Raw genomic sequence first — 12626 nt, forward strand, 5'->3', positions numbered from 1 at the left:
TCGTGCGGCCCGCCGTCGTCGTCGCCGGCTTTTAACAAATTTGTTTTGTGTGAGCTTTGACAACACAAAAATGGCATCATTTAGGCTGGCGGGCTGCTTATCTTGGTATTTATTTTAGAATTTATGGGCTTTTATGGCTTTTAGCTGGCAGCTATACAAAACACAACAAAACAGTTTCGGCGCTTATTTATAGAAATATATAATTCATGCAGCAATTAATAAATAATAGTAAAGATTAAATGGCACACAAAACACTTGAACATAATTAAATTTATGTGCAAAAGCATAAATTTAAGCAAATTGCTTGTAACCAATTATTTGACCTTTAAAGCTTTGGTCTTAGTTTCGAAACCAAAACCATAATCATAATAAAAAGTATATTCACACTTAGTAGTACAGCAAGCGTGTTCTCCCATCAGAAGATTCTTGGCCAACTGTATATGCTAACGCTTATAGCCATAAATCTATTTAATGTGCTGTGGGCAATTACTACGCGACTCTCTCACTCGCTTTGGCTTTACTGTTTCGTACTTTTTACGTGTAATTATGTAATTTAAAAAGCGAGAATTAATCTAAACATTATAGCGCTATTACGCGCTCTGCTGTGAACTTGTCGGCTATTAAAAACTTTAAGACAGCAAGCCAGCCAGCCAGCCAGCTAGCCAGCAGAAATTCAATTATAGCTTTAGCATTTAGTCGGCTCTTAGCGCTCAGCAACTCAGCAACTTACACTGACGACAACGATGGTGGCCAATTTCTTTATAATCTACAATTATCTTATACGCAGCTTTGGACTGGAGCCCTACTTGCCACCGCCGGACACTAATTTAGTAGCAGATGCAACTTACTTTGGCTTCGATGAGCCGCTTCTATATGAAACTCCAGTGCATGAAGACAACCTGGGCACAAATTATATCTATCCCACGCCCAGCAGCCCAGCGGCGGAGTTTAACTTGCTGGGGGGCGGCGGCGGCTTTGTAGACAGCTCCACTAATCGCACTACCATATGGGATGTAGTGCCTGCCACAACTCGTGCGCCACGCAATTGTCATATTATCAAATGCCCCAAGTACTTGCATGCCACATTTGCCACGGATGGCGTCAAGTGCTTGGAGTTTGATAATGAATGCTTCATGGCTGTGGCCAGCTGCAAGCGCTACAATGAAAAGCTGCCACGTAAGTAGCCGCCGCAGTTTTGCCAACATATACTAACTAAATATATAAATTATATTTGCAGGGCTTAAGGAGATTAGCAAAAAGAAGTGTTTTCATTTAAATGCACAACATTAATTTGAACATGAACATTGCCGCTAAATAAACTACAGCTCATAATTTGCGTTTTGTGTCATTTCAAAATAATTACACCCACAACAATCAAGTGCCGAAATTGCAAATTATTAAATTCACCCACGCACAACTTGCCGCACAAGCAGCAGCAGCAGCAGCAGCAGCAGCAACAGCAACAGCGATAACAACATGGGGTGAAAGTGTTGCTTGTACATGAAAAACTTTCTGCCTGGCATTGTCTGCTTGGCTACGGCTCCGGCTCCGAAGTGCCGTAGCAACCACAACAGGATGGCGCAGGCAGGCAGCAGGGCTGAGGCCAAACAAAATTGTGCTAGCCAAACCGCATCATTATCATGGAGGCAAGAAATAGAGCAGCGGTTAAGGCGACTCTGTCTATGGCCAAGGCGGGGCTTTGGCACTGCCAAGTGTTTGCTTGTGGCCAGACCCGTACAGCAATTTTGTGGGTTGCTCGCAGCACACACAGCACAGAGCATAGAATTTAATAAGCGCTTTATTATATTACAACAACAAAAGCGTAGCGAAGTTTGCCTTGGACACTTGTTGAGCACGCCGCCGCCGCCGCCGCCCGTAATCTCGTTATGGCGAGAGCTCAGGGAAAAGTGTTAATTGCTGCAGGTGAAATTTGTACGGGTGATAATATTTTGGGCATGCACTTTGCCCAACTTTTTGCAGCATGCAGCACAAAGTTTCGAATATAATTAGATTTGAAATTGCTACAGATTTTTGGCGCCAGCAAAAATAATAGAATAATGCTAAAAAATACACCCGCTTGGTTTGGGTGTGGGTTGCGCTGACTTATGCCATTTGGCTGTTGAGTGCGTTCATTGCACACAATTTGTTACGCTTCATTAGATTTTATTGCTGCAGCGGCATAATAATTATTTTATTAACTAAGGAACGAATTGCTCAGCGAGCGGCCGCTTGAATAATGAGCTTAATTAAATTGCATTAAATCGCTGGCTTGTAGTTTGTTTGTTAATGAAAGTAACATAATTAATGCGTGCGCTGGATTCTCATGCATAGCCTGGGTGGCAACATAATTGCCATGTGGCTGCACATCGAACCGAACGTTGCAAGTTAGTTGACAGCAGACAGGAGACGTCTGTCTATCATGGTGTGTGGCAATTATTGACAACGCCTCGTTGGCGCCACGCAATTTCCGTTGATGCGTATGCGAGGCAATGCAATTATGAATATTATGCAACAAACTTCGATGTCATATGCACACAATGACAAATCACTTGTTAGCTAAGTTTAGCAAGCAATAAAAATGATGACAGCTAAATACACTACTACTAAATCGATTAAAGCATATATATATATATATACTTGAGTGCTGCCCCAAGAGCCTAAATCATTGCAGCCGCATTTGACAGCTGCTGTGAAGTCGCCTTTGTGCATCAAGTTGTAGTTGAATCAAAGCTGTCTTTGTATGTATGTGTGTGTGAGAGAGAGTAAAGATGGCTGTACTTATGTGCTTTGTATGTATGTGTGTGTGTGTGTGTGTATGTTACGCCAGCATTACTTGTCAAGTGAACTTCAATTCAATGGCATTTAAGTATGTCGTAGCCCGTAGACAGACGCAGTCCTGTCTCTGTCTCTGTCTCTGTCTCTGTCTCTGTATCCCTCTCCCTTTCTCTTTATCTCTGTGTATTTGTGTCCTCTGAGGCAGTTGCATTTGACACATAAGTGGCCTTTAATGATATCAAAACTTCATGCGGTGCCTTTCATTGCTGTGTGCGCTGCTTAGTTTGCATGTCTATAACTTTTGCTATATATACGACGACTGTCATTGCGTTCCTTTCATTTGCAGTCATATAAAAAGTCATGACAGTCAAAGGGAATAAGCAATTGTGTGCTCGTTATGATTAATGTCGACATAAGGTGACGCTGCTTGCCTTAAGCTTAACTTTAAATGCTATATTCAATTTATATTTAAATTAAGTTCTCAAATTATATAATAATTTCACTAATTTCACGCTCTTAAAAGTTTGTAGCTTGGCAAAACGCAAGCCCAGCTATGAAATACTCAGTAAATTGCTAACTAGGTAACTTTATTAAATCTTTTAACTTACAAATTTCATTAAATTTGTGAGCCAAAACTGTTAGCAATTCTATGGGTTATACTTTGGCTTGCTTTGCCTTTGTTGTATGCCAAAGTCAGCTGCATTAAAACTCGCGCTTGCTGTTTGCTCAATCAATAACATTTAACAATTGAAGTGGGCAAATATTATTTATTTTCGAGCTGTTTGAAGTTCTGCATAAGTCCATAATTCCCTTTGATGCGCCATGTTTATAAAAAAGAAAGAAAGCAGCGAATATCTCATTGTGGTTTGTAGCCAGTGGGGCAACAGCTGCGCGCTTCGCTCTGTGCTCTGTGCTGACCCCAGTGAATTTTAAAAGTGCTTAGCCGTGACAAAACCTTTTTTCCACTTAAAGCCCATTGCCTGGAAGCGTCAATGTGGGCAGACTACGTGTCCGGCCAAGCAGCAAGCAGCGGGAGCGGCCAAAACGCAATCCGCATTATTTCAAAGCGTCTGACCGTCAGCTACTTTCAATGGCTATTTTATGCGCTCGTTTCAACTTTTCCTTCCCGCTTTTCAATAATGAAAAAAGTACGAGCTTTGAATTTTCAAATGATACACGACGCAGAGTCAGACAGCTGCAGATGAGAGATGTAAGCTAGAGCGGGGAGTGGGGTGTACAGACGCCGAAAGGAAATAAGTAAAGCAAAGTTTGGAAAGTGGACGTCGAAGTGAAGAAGGCAAATTAAATTATTTCTCATGAAAATGCGGCAACAGCGCAGTGACGGCGGCGGTGGCAAATTGAAAACGCGTTGACGGAAATAAAACTAAAACTGCGTTGAGTGTGCAAAATTACAATCAAATTGACTTTGCCGGCGAAGCGATAAAAGTAAATTAGCATAACTTAAGATTGAGAGATGGAAGCTGCACACACATAGCAACTCCATCCATCCAAAAGGAACGGCTAGAGCGGCAAGCAGCTTATCCCTATCTCAACAGCCTTTTGTTATTAATGCCACTTGGCAGCTTGCGCCTGTCCACTTCAGCTGTGAAGTGGCCATTGCACCTGCAACCCTTAGCTTCCACCTGCGTCGCTGCGCTGCGCTGCTCTGCTCTGCGTCACTGACAAGTGTGCGTCTTATATTTTTGTGAGCATAATAAAGTGCAGCCGTCGCTTGTCGTTGTTGTTGAGGGTTGCGGGCCAGTAACAAAGCGTAAAATGTGAATAGACTGCGCACAAACTGGACGACGGACAAAAGTTCAAGTTGGGGGCGTGCTCGTGGTACGGGCATGCAAAAAACAAAAGCAAAATGCACCAAGCGTGTCCTGACTGGGTAATTGAAAGCAACTTTGCGACTCTTTGCTCCGTATGAAATTGGCTACACTGCTCTGCTTGCTGCTTCTTCTTCTTCTACTACATTTTTATATTTTTTCGTTTGCTGCTACGCTACTTGTTGTCATTGTTGCTGCCATTGTCTATGTTGTTGTTGTTGTTGCACGGAAATTGAAATGTCAAGTACGTTGCCATGTGTGAGCACAAAAAAATGGCCATGTATGTGTCTGTATATGTGTGTGCGCTGGAGTCTTCAGTTTAAGCGCAGCAGCTGATCGGCCAGCATTGATGTCCTTAATTGTTAAAAAAGCAAGCAAATTCATTAAACACGTTTAAGCCCGCCTGCATGGTCATTTGGCGATTCCACATAAGGTATCAGCCGCTACCCCTTTCTCCACACTTCAGGGGGCTATCAGTTGACTGCTGTTTGCTTAATGGAAAATACGTGCTTCAACATAATTGGATTTTTTTTGCATACTCTCCCAGCATTGGTGGCAGTTAAAAACCGCCGTGTGCTACCTCAGAATGATTTAAAATGTTTTCCAATGGCCTCACAAATGGCTTTCAATGACAATTATGGCAATTTTACAATTTGCAATATGTGGCTAAGGCAAATGCTCTCGCGCATCAAAGCGCATTAAACTTTATCTGACAGATCCAATAATGCATCACGTAAAGCTAAATAAATAAATTGGATTTACGCATAAAGCAACAAAAAAAACCCTGCACTTTAACAATGCTATACTATTTATTTAATTTAACAGGCTTAAGCACACGTTTTTAAAATAAATCCATTCGTTATCCAAAAACCATTACAAGCATAGCATATATGTATATGTATATGTATGTGTGTGTAGCTCCTTAGCAGCTCGCACTTATTTCTATTAAATGTCGACAGGACGAGTTTATTGCAATTTACTGACTTGCTACGTGACAAACGAGCCGCACGTTTTACTCATTGTTACAGCCAACGAAGATGCTGAAACTGACACAGATCACACATACGCAGCGTTTGCCCATGATGGACATTTACTTGTGGCGTTATTTATAGCAGCAAAACGCTGCATGCTGTGGATATCATTTCTTTTTCGGCTTAGTTTAATCACATGCAGTACTTTGTAAACCAAATTGATTTTCTGCGTAGACAGCAATGCCAAATAAATCAAAATATACCAAAATGTTCGCATTACAAAATGTTGTATAGCTACTTAAAGTTTGTTCGACAGCTACTCGATTTGTTTGCTGTATATGCTGACAACAGAGTACAGCGTCCTTACGCACACACACACACACACACACACATAGCATATAAAGGCTGCCATTGTTGGACAAGCTTATTAAAAGGCAAATATGATAGATTGTTTACTTTTGTCAACGTAGTAGCTGGCATACGTTGTTTATACTAGTCTTGCTATTTGCTGAAAACGTAATAATTATGTTGATATGGATTACATGTTCACTACTACGTGTGCGGCTACGTAATATTTAGCTCAGCAACTCTCCATGGAAACTAAAACCAAATGTAGCACTAATAGTCACGTATGCGCTTGACAAAATAAAGAAAAAGGTGACTGCAAAAACATTGAACACGAACAGCTCAGAGCTGGAATTTGTAGCTTTTAAATTTTCTTAACTTTAAGCAACGCATTTAGTGTAGCAGCTGTGCATTCACATACTAAGCAGGCAAATTAAACCAATTAATTGACATTTATTTGCTGCCACTTACACTGCATGACTTTGAACTTATTTTATGTGCAGCTCATTTGATTAGCGGCGTCGTATGCTCAGTAGACTTTAGCTCAACATGCTGAAAACATTTAGTTGCGGCATATTGCTGACTTTATGCCTGTTGCGGCCTGTTAGCAGCTCTGAGCAGTATGATGTTGGCTTCGTTACAAATCTAACAATCAATTTAGTTGCGCGTTATGAAATCAACTGTTTCATTTCGATTGCAACTGAACGTCAAGCAGCAGCAACTACACTTGAACGTTCATTGGAGCGCATTTTGTGCGAGAATCTAAGCCAGCCAATTGTCATAATGGATATACACAATAATGTTTCAACACACAGCGTATTTACAAATAATGGCTTAGCTTTTGTCAGCCTCGAGCATCTGCATAGTGTGGAAACTATGTTGACAACTCTAAGCACAACACTCAAATTTCGTCACAATCTGCGTATACTCTTTATAGTTAAGAGCTGTGTTATGTCTAAGGACGAACTTGTGCACTTCTTCGAGTTGTGCTGGCGTCGCAAGTTTGTCAATGTGCTTATAACGTTCAAGCGCCAATTGGCTGATGAGCTCTATAGCTATACGCCGTTTCCCAAGCTGCAGCTACTCAATGTTACCAACTTGGGTGTTAACTACAAGTGGCAGCCGCTCGATGTTAGCGATGTGCGCGGATTTGAGTTTCGCATACCTGCAAATCAGTTATTGCCACTAGGTTTTAATGTAAGTAAATTGACGCTTAATAAGCAAACTTAAGCACTAACTCAACTGCTTTTAGCTGAATGACAAGCCGCTGCGTGGCATCTCAGCAATGCTGTTGGCAGAATACGCTACATACATTAATGGCACACTGCGAATAGACACCACAATGAAACACAATTACGATTATAACTTCATACTGCAGGCGGTGGCAGAGGGAGACTTCGAGATCGGCATTATACCGTTCACACAGCTAACTACCCGTTCGAATCTTACAGATGGCATATTTTTCTTTACCCATATCAGGAATTGTCTCATGCTGCCTTGTCAACGGGATAGAGATCTCATGGCATTATTTATGTACAGTCTGCTACGGCCAGCGTATTTGCTTTTGTTGTTCATAGTAATTATTCCCTTGGGCTGGCAGCTATACAACAAGCAATGGCTGCATGGCGTATACTTAACACTCGTTGCCTTTTTCATGCAATCCATGCTAAAGTTTCAAAGCTTGTCCACTGCTTACAAGTTTGTGCATTTGGGCATGCTTTTCGGCTGTTTTCTGCTTTGGCTTATAAGAAGTGCGACCATATCCGCCATAATTAGCTCGAACCAGTTCAGCAATGAAATCAATACAGTCGACGCCTTGCTGAAGAGCAACCTGCACATTATGCTAACTAAAACAGAGTTTGAAATGTACTTCGATTCTGGCTTAATGCCTGCAGCTCTAAGGCAGCGTCTGCTGGTTGTCGACATGTCCATATTGAAAGCACATCGCAATCGTCTAAATGTTAGCTTTGCCTATTTCGCCACTCTCGATATCGTGCAGCTGCTTAATATGCAATATTTTAAAAGGCAGCCTATATTTCGTCTTGCCGGTCCCGAGTTATGCACACCCGCTGATCTTTTACGCATGCCCATACAATGGAACTCGCCATTTTATAAAGGTCTGCAGGATTTTTATACATACTCAAGAAGTGCTGGGCTTATTGCCAAGTGGTCATCAGAGAGTTCGCATCATGCGTTGAAAATGGGCCAAGTCGAACTGTTTCACGATGTGACTCCCAATTTGGTTATAAAAATGTCTGAATTGAAATTTGTATTTTTGTTATATTTGATTTTATGCTTTTTATGCGTCTTGTGTTTGTGCATTGAGATTTTGTATAAATTGTTTGTAAATCACAGAGCCAATAGGCAGAGACGATGGCTAAGGAATTCAACTAAAAGAGTCTTGGCCTGGCAATGAGGAAACTTTTTGCACCATTAATGTTTAGTACATAATATTAAACAAATGTCTTAAAAGTTATATAATTGCACTTACAATATAAAAAGTAAGACAGAAAAGTAAATGTGTTTGAAATTAATTAGAAAAAAAGAAGTAGTGTGATAATTACGTGCTTGTTAAAAATAAAACTTAACAACCCCTAACCGTTGGCTTAAGCTTACAGGAAATTAGTTCACTAATCGCTATGAGGCGATACAGTTATATCTGCGGACTTTGTCTATTATATTTAGTGTACAATCTTGTATTAGCCAACGATAATAACAATTCTGATTCTGAACAAAAGCTGCAGCATAATACTAAGAGATCTTTGGATAAATTCTTCTTACCAAATGAGAACAACAATTATGATTTGCAATTTGTTTTTAAACTTACGGAGAACTTGTCAGCACGTTATCATTTTAACTCATCATTTATTTTCGCATATCAAGACGAAATACAACAACAAGCTCTGCAACGATATTTGTCCGGCGATCTACATATTCCTAGTATGAGTTACGATCTGCACAAGCAATTCGACTTTCGTTTCTTTAAACAAAAGGCGCTAGTTTTTGTAAACATAAACAACTTTTCAGTTGAAATTAATGCCACAATGAATATGCTTAAGCATACGTTATGTTATCGCCAGAATCTGCGCATCATTTTAATTGTTAAGAGCTCTATTGTAACTGAGCAAGAAATAAAAGATTTATTTAAACTGTGTTGGCAACGCAAGTTTGTCAATATACTACTAACATTTCAGCGTATATCAAATAATAATGTTGTGCAACATGAACTCTTTACATACAATCCATTTCCAAAAGTAAGGTTAGTGAACTTAAGCCATATTGGTGTTAACTATACTTGGGAAATGCTTGATGTTAGTGATGTGCAAGGATTTGCGTTTAAAGTGCCCGTTTTTCAAGATCCGCCCATGGCATTCTATGTAAGTATTTGAAAACAACAAATAAGCAATAATAGCTTACAAGTTTCTTTTATTTTAAGCGTCATAACAACCAGATGAGTGGTGTTATAGGATTATTGGTTTCCTCATATATTAAACATATCAATGGCACTCTTGTAGTGGAGAAAATTTCCAAGGCAAATATTGACAGTTATCTATACGCCAATATGTTAGTCTCGGAGCGCAGAGATATAGAGATTGGTGTGCGTCCAGATTTCTTCGAATTGAGTTCAATCGAAAGCTCTTTGGCAATTACAAATGTGAAGGCTTGCCTAATGGTGCCTTGGCAGACGGAAGAGCCCATGCTCATAGTACTAAAATATTGTGTACGAATTGGTGGCAGCTTTCTCTTAATTTTTATGCTTGCTTTTGGCATTGGCTGGCAGCTGTGTAAGCGCAATGGACTACGTGGCGTATACTATATCTATTTAACATTTTTTATGCAAGCATTGGGTAAGTCTATTCTTCGTCGATTCTCAGACGCATACAAAGTTCTGCATTTTTCTGTGCTTATGGATTGTTTTCTATTCTGGAGTGCAATGTCTGCATACTTATCAGCATTTATAACCTCCACACAAGTGGGACATCAAATCAACACAGTCGAGGATTTTCTGAGGACACCATTACGCATTATGGTTGGAGAGGCAGAGGTTTCTATGTATTTTACACCAGAGCTATTGCCAGCTGCGTTAAAGCCACGTTTGTTCATCGTTAATAGCTCCACATTACATGAACATCGCGATCATTTAAATACCAGTTTTGCCTATTTGGCAACAGATCAGCAATCCAGTTTGTTAGCCCTGCAACAACATCGTTTAAGAAGACCATTATTTCGAGTAACTGATAAGCTTTGCACTCCCACCTTGGCTAAGCGCTGGCCCATGCCATGGAATTCGCCTTTTTTGAACAGCTTAAACTCTTTTCACTTGAATACCATCGCAGCCGGTATTTTCAAAAATTGGTTTAAAATCAGTCTAGGAGAATCAATGAAGCTTGGCTTGGTAGAGGTGTTTGCTGATGTAAGTCAACCATTTACTAGTCTTAAGCTACGGCAAATACGCAATTTGCTGAATTTGTATGTGTTTTTTATTGCAATGTCTGTTTTGTGTCTAATATGCGAAATATTTTACAAGCGTTGCTGGGATAAAATTGAAGAAAGGCGTTTAAGCAGACTACGAATTGAAATTAAGGAAAGTCTTAATCAATTTAAAGCAATACAAAATCGAAATTAATAGAATAGGAAATCAAATTAAATCTTTGTTTGAATACAAATAAGAATTGATTTAATTTATTAACAAGATAACCAAAGCAATAAATTGAAATTTAATTGAATTTAAGAACTTGTAGTACAGCACAAAAAATAATGAATAAAAAACTTTCAAGATATAGATTAAAATGCTTAGTTAGCCATGGGCGGAGCTCAGATGAGGGAGCACTTCATAATTACTTCTTATAGCTAATTTAACACTAATAACGTAAAAAGTGTTGCAATAGCAATGTAAGGCAAATGCGATTAACGCTCATTAGAAGAAAATTAACTGACGTGCTAATTGCTCACTTTCTTGTTAAAAATAGTAAAGATAATCGACCCTTACGCTTTTTGTGTGACTTTAAAACTTTAGTTCAACTAGCACTATGGCGCGATACGGAAATAGCTACGGACTGCTAACAATTTGTCTATTAATTGCTTTGTTAAAGCTTGCATTAACCAACGATAGTAACAATTATAATATTCAATTAAAACAAAAGCTACAAAATAATACATTACAACAATATTGGCAAAGATTCTTGCCAGCCAACGATAGCAACAATTATGATTGGCAATTCGTTGTTAAACTTACTGAGAATTTGGCAGCACGTTATCATTTCAACTGCTCCATTGTTTTCTCATATGAACAAATGCAACGAAACTTGCATACACACTTGTCAGAAGACTTGAACATTCCTAGTATGAGTTATGATCTTAATAAGCCATTCAACCTACGTTTCTTTAAGCGCAAGTCTCTAGTTTTTGTTATTATAAACAACTTTTCAGTGCAAATTGAAAACACAGTGCATGCGCTACAACAAACTTTAAGCTATCGCCAGAATCTACGAATACTTTTGATTGTGAAGAGCTCCATTGTATTGGAGCAGGAAATGCACAATTTTTTTCAATTATGTTGGCAAATCAAGTTTGTCAATGTACTCTTGACATTTCAGCGTAAATCAATTGATAATGTTGTGCAACATGAACTCTTTACATACAATCCCTTTCCAAAAGTAAGAGTACTAAATATAAGTCATATTGGTGTTCACCATGCTTGGCGAATGCTTGACGTTAGGGATGTGCAAGGATTCTTGTTTAGAGTGCCAGTTTTTCAAGATGCGCCAATAGCATTCTATGTAAGTATTTCAAAATCAACAATTAGCTATCATAGCTGAGTAGCTTACTTTCGTTTAAGCGTAATGACAATCAGATGAGTGGTGTTATTGGATTATTGGTTTCCGCATATATTAAGCATATCAATGGCACTCTGGTAGTGGAGAAAATTTCCAAGGCAAATATTGACAATCACATGTACACTAAGCGGCTAATATCAGATCGCACAGAAACCGAGATAGGTGTGCATTCACATTACTACAAGGCGGATATTATTAAAGGCTCTTTCTCAATTAAGTTTATCAAGGCTTGCCTAATGGTGCCTTGGCAGCCCGAAGAGCCCATGCTCATACTACTAAAATATTGTGTAAAAGTTGGCGGCAGCTTACTTGTAATTTTAATGCTCGCTTTTGGCATTGGCTGGCAGCTGTGTAAGCGCAATGGACTACGTGGCGCATACTATATCTATTTAACATTTTTTATGCAAGCATTGCATAAATCTATCTTTCGCCGTTTCTCCGACTCTTACAAAATTCTACATATTGCTGTGCTGATAGCTTGTTTTTTACTCTGGAGCACAAAGTCTGCATACTTATCGGCGTTCATAACCTCATCACATATGGGACATTAAATTAATACAGTCGAGGACTTTCTAAGGACACCACTACGCATTATGGTTGGCGAGGCAGAGGTTTCTAGTTACTTCCAACCAGAGTTATTGCCAGCTGCGTTAAGGCCACGTTTGCTTATTGTTAAAAGCTCCACATTGCTTGAACATCGCAATCGCTTAAATAGCAGCTACGCCTATTTGGCAACACATCAACAATCCTATCTGCTAGCACTGCAACAATATCGTTTGGAAAGACCAATATTTCGAATAACTAGCGGAGAGCTATGTACTTGCACTTTGGGTCAGCGCTGGTCCTTGCAGTGGAACTCGCCATTTTTA

The sequence above is a fragment of the Drosophila busckii genome, chromosome 3R, assembly GCF_011750605.1.
Source record: "Drosophila busckii strain San Diego stock center, stock number 13000-0081.31 chromosome 3R, ASM1175060v1, whole genome shotgun sequence".
NCBI classification, from domain to species: domain Eukaryota; kingdom Metazoa; phylum Arthropoda; class Insecta; order Diptera; family Drosophilidae; genus Drosophila; species Drosophila busckii.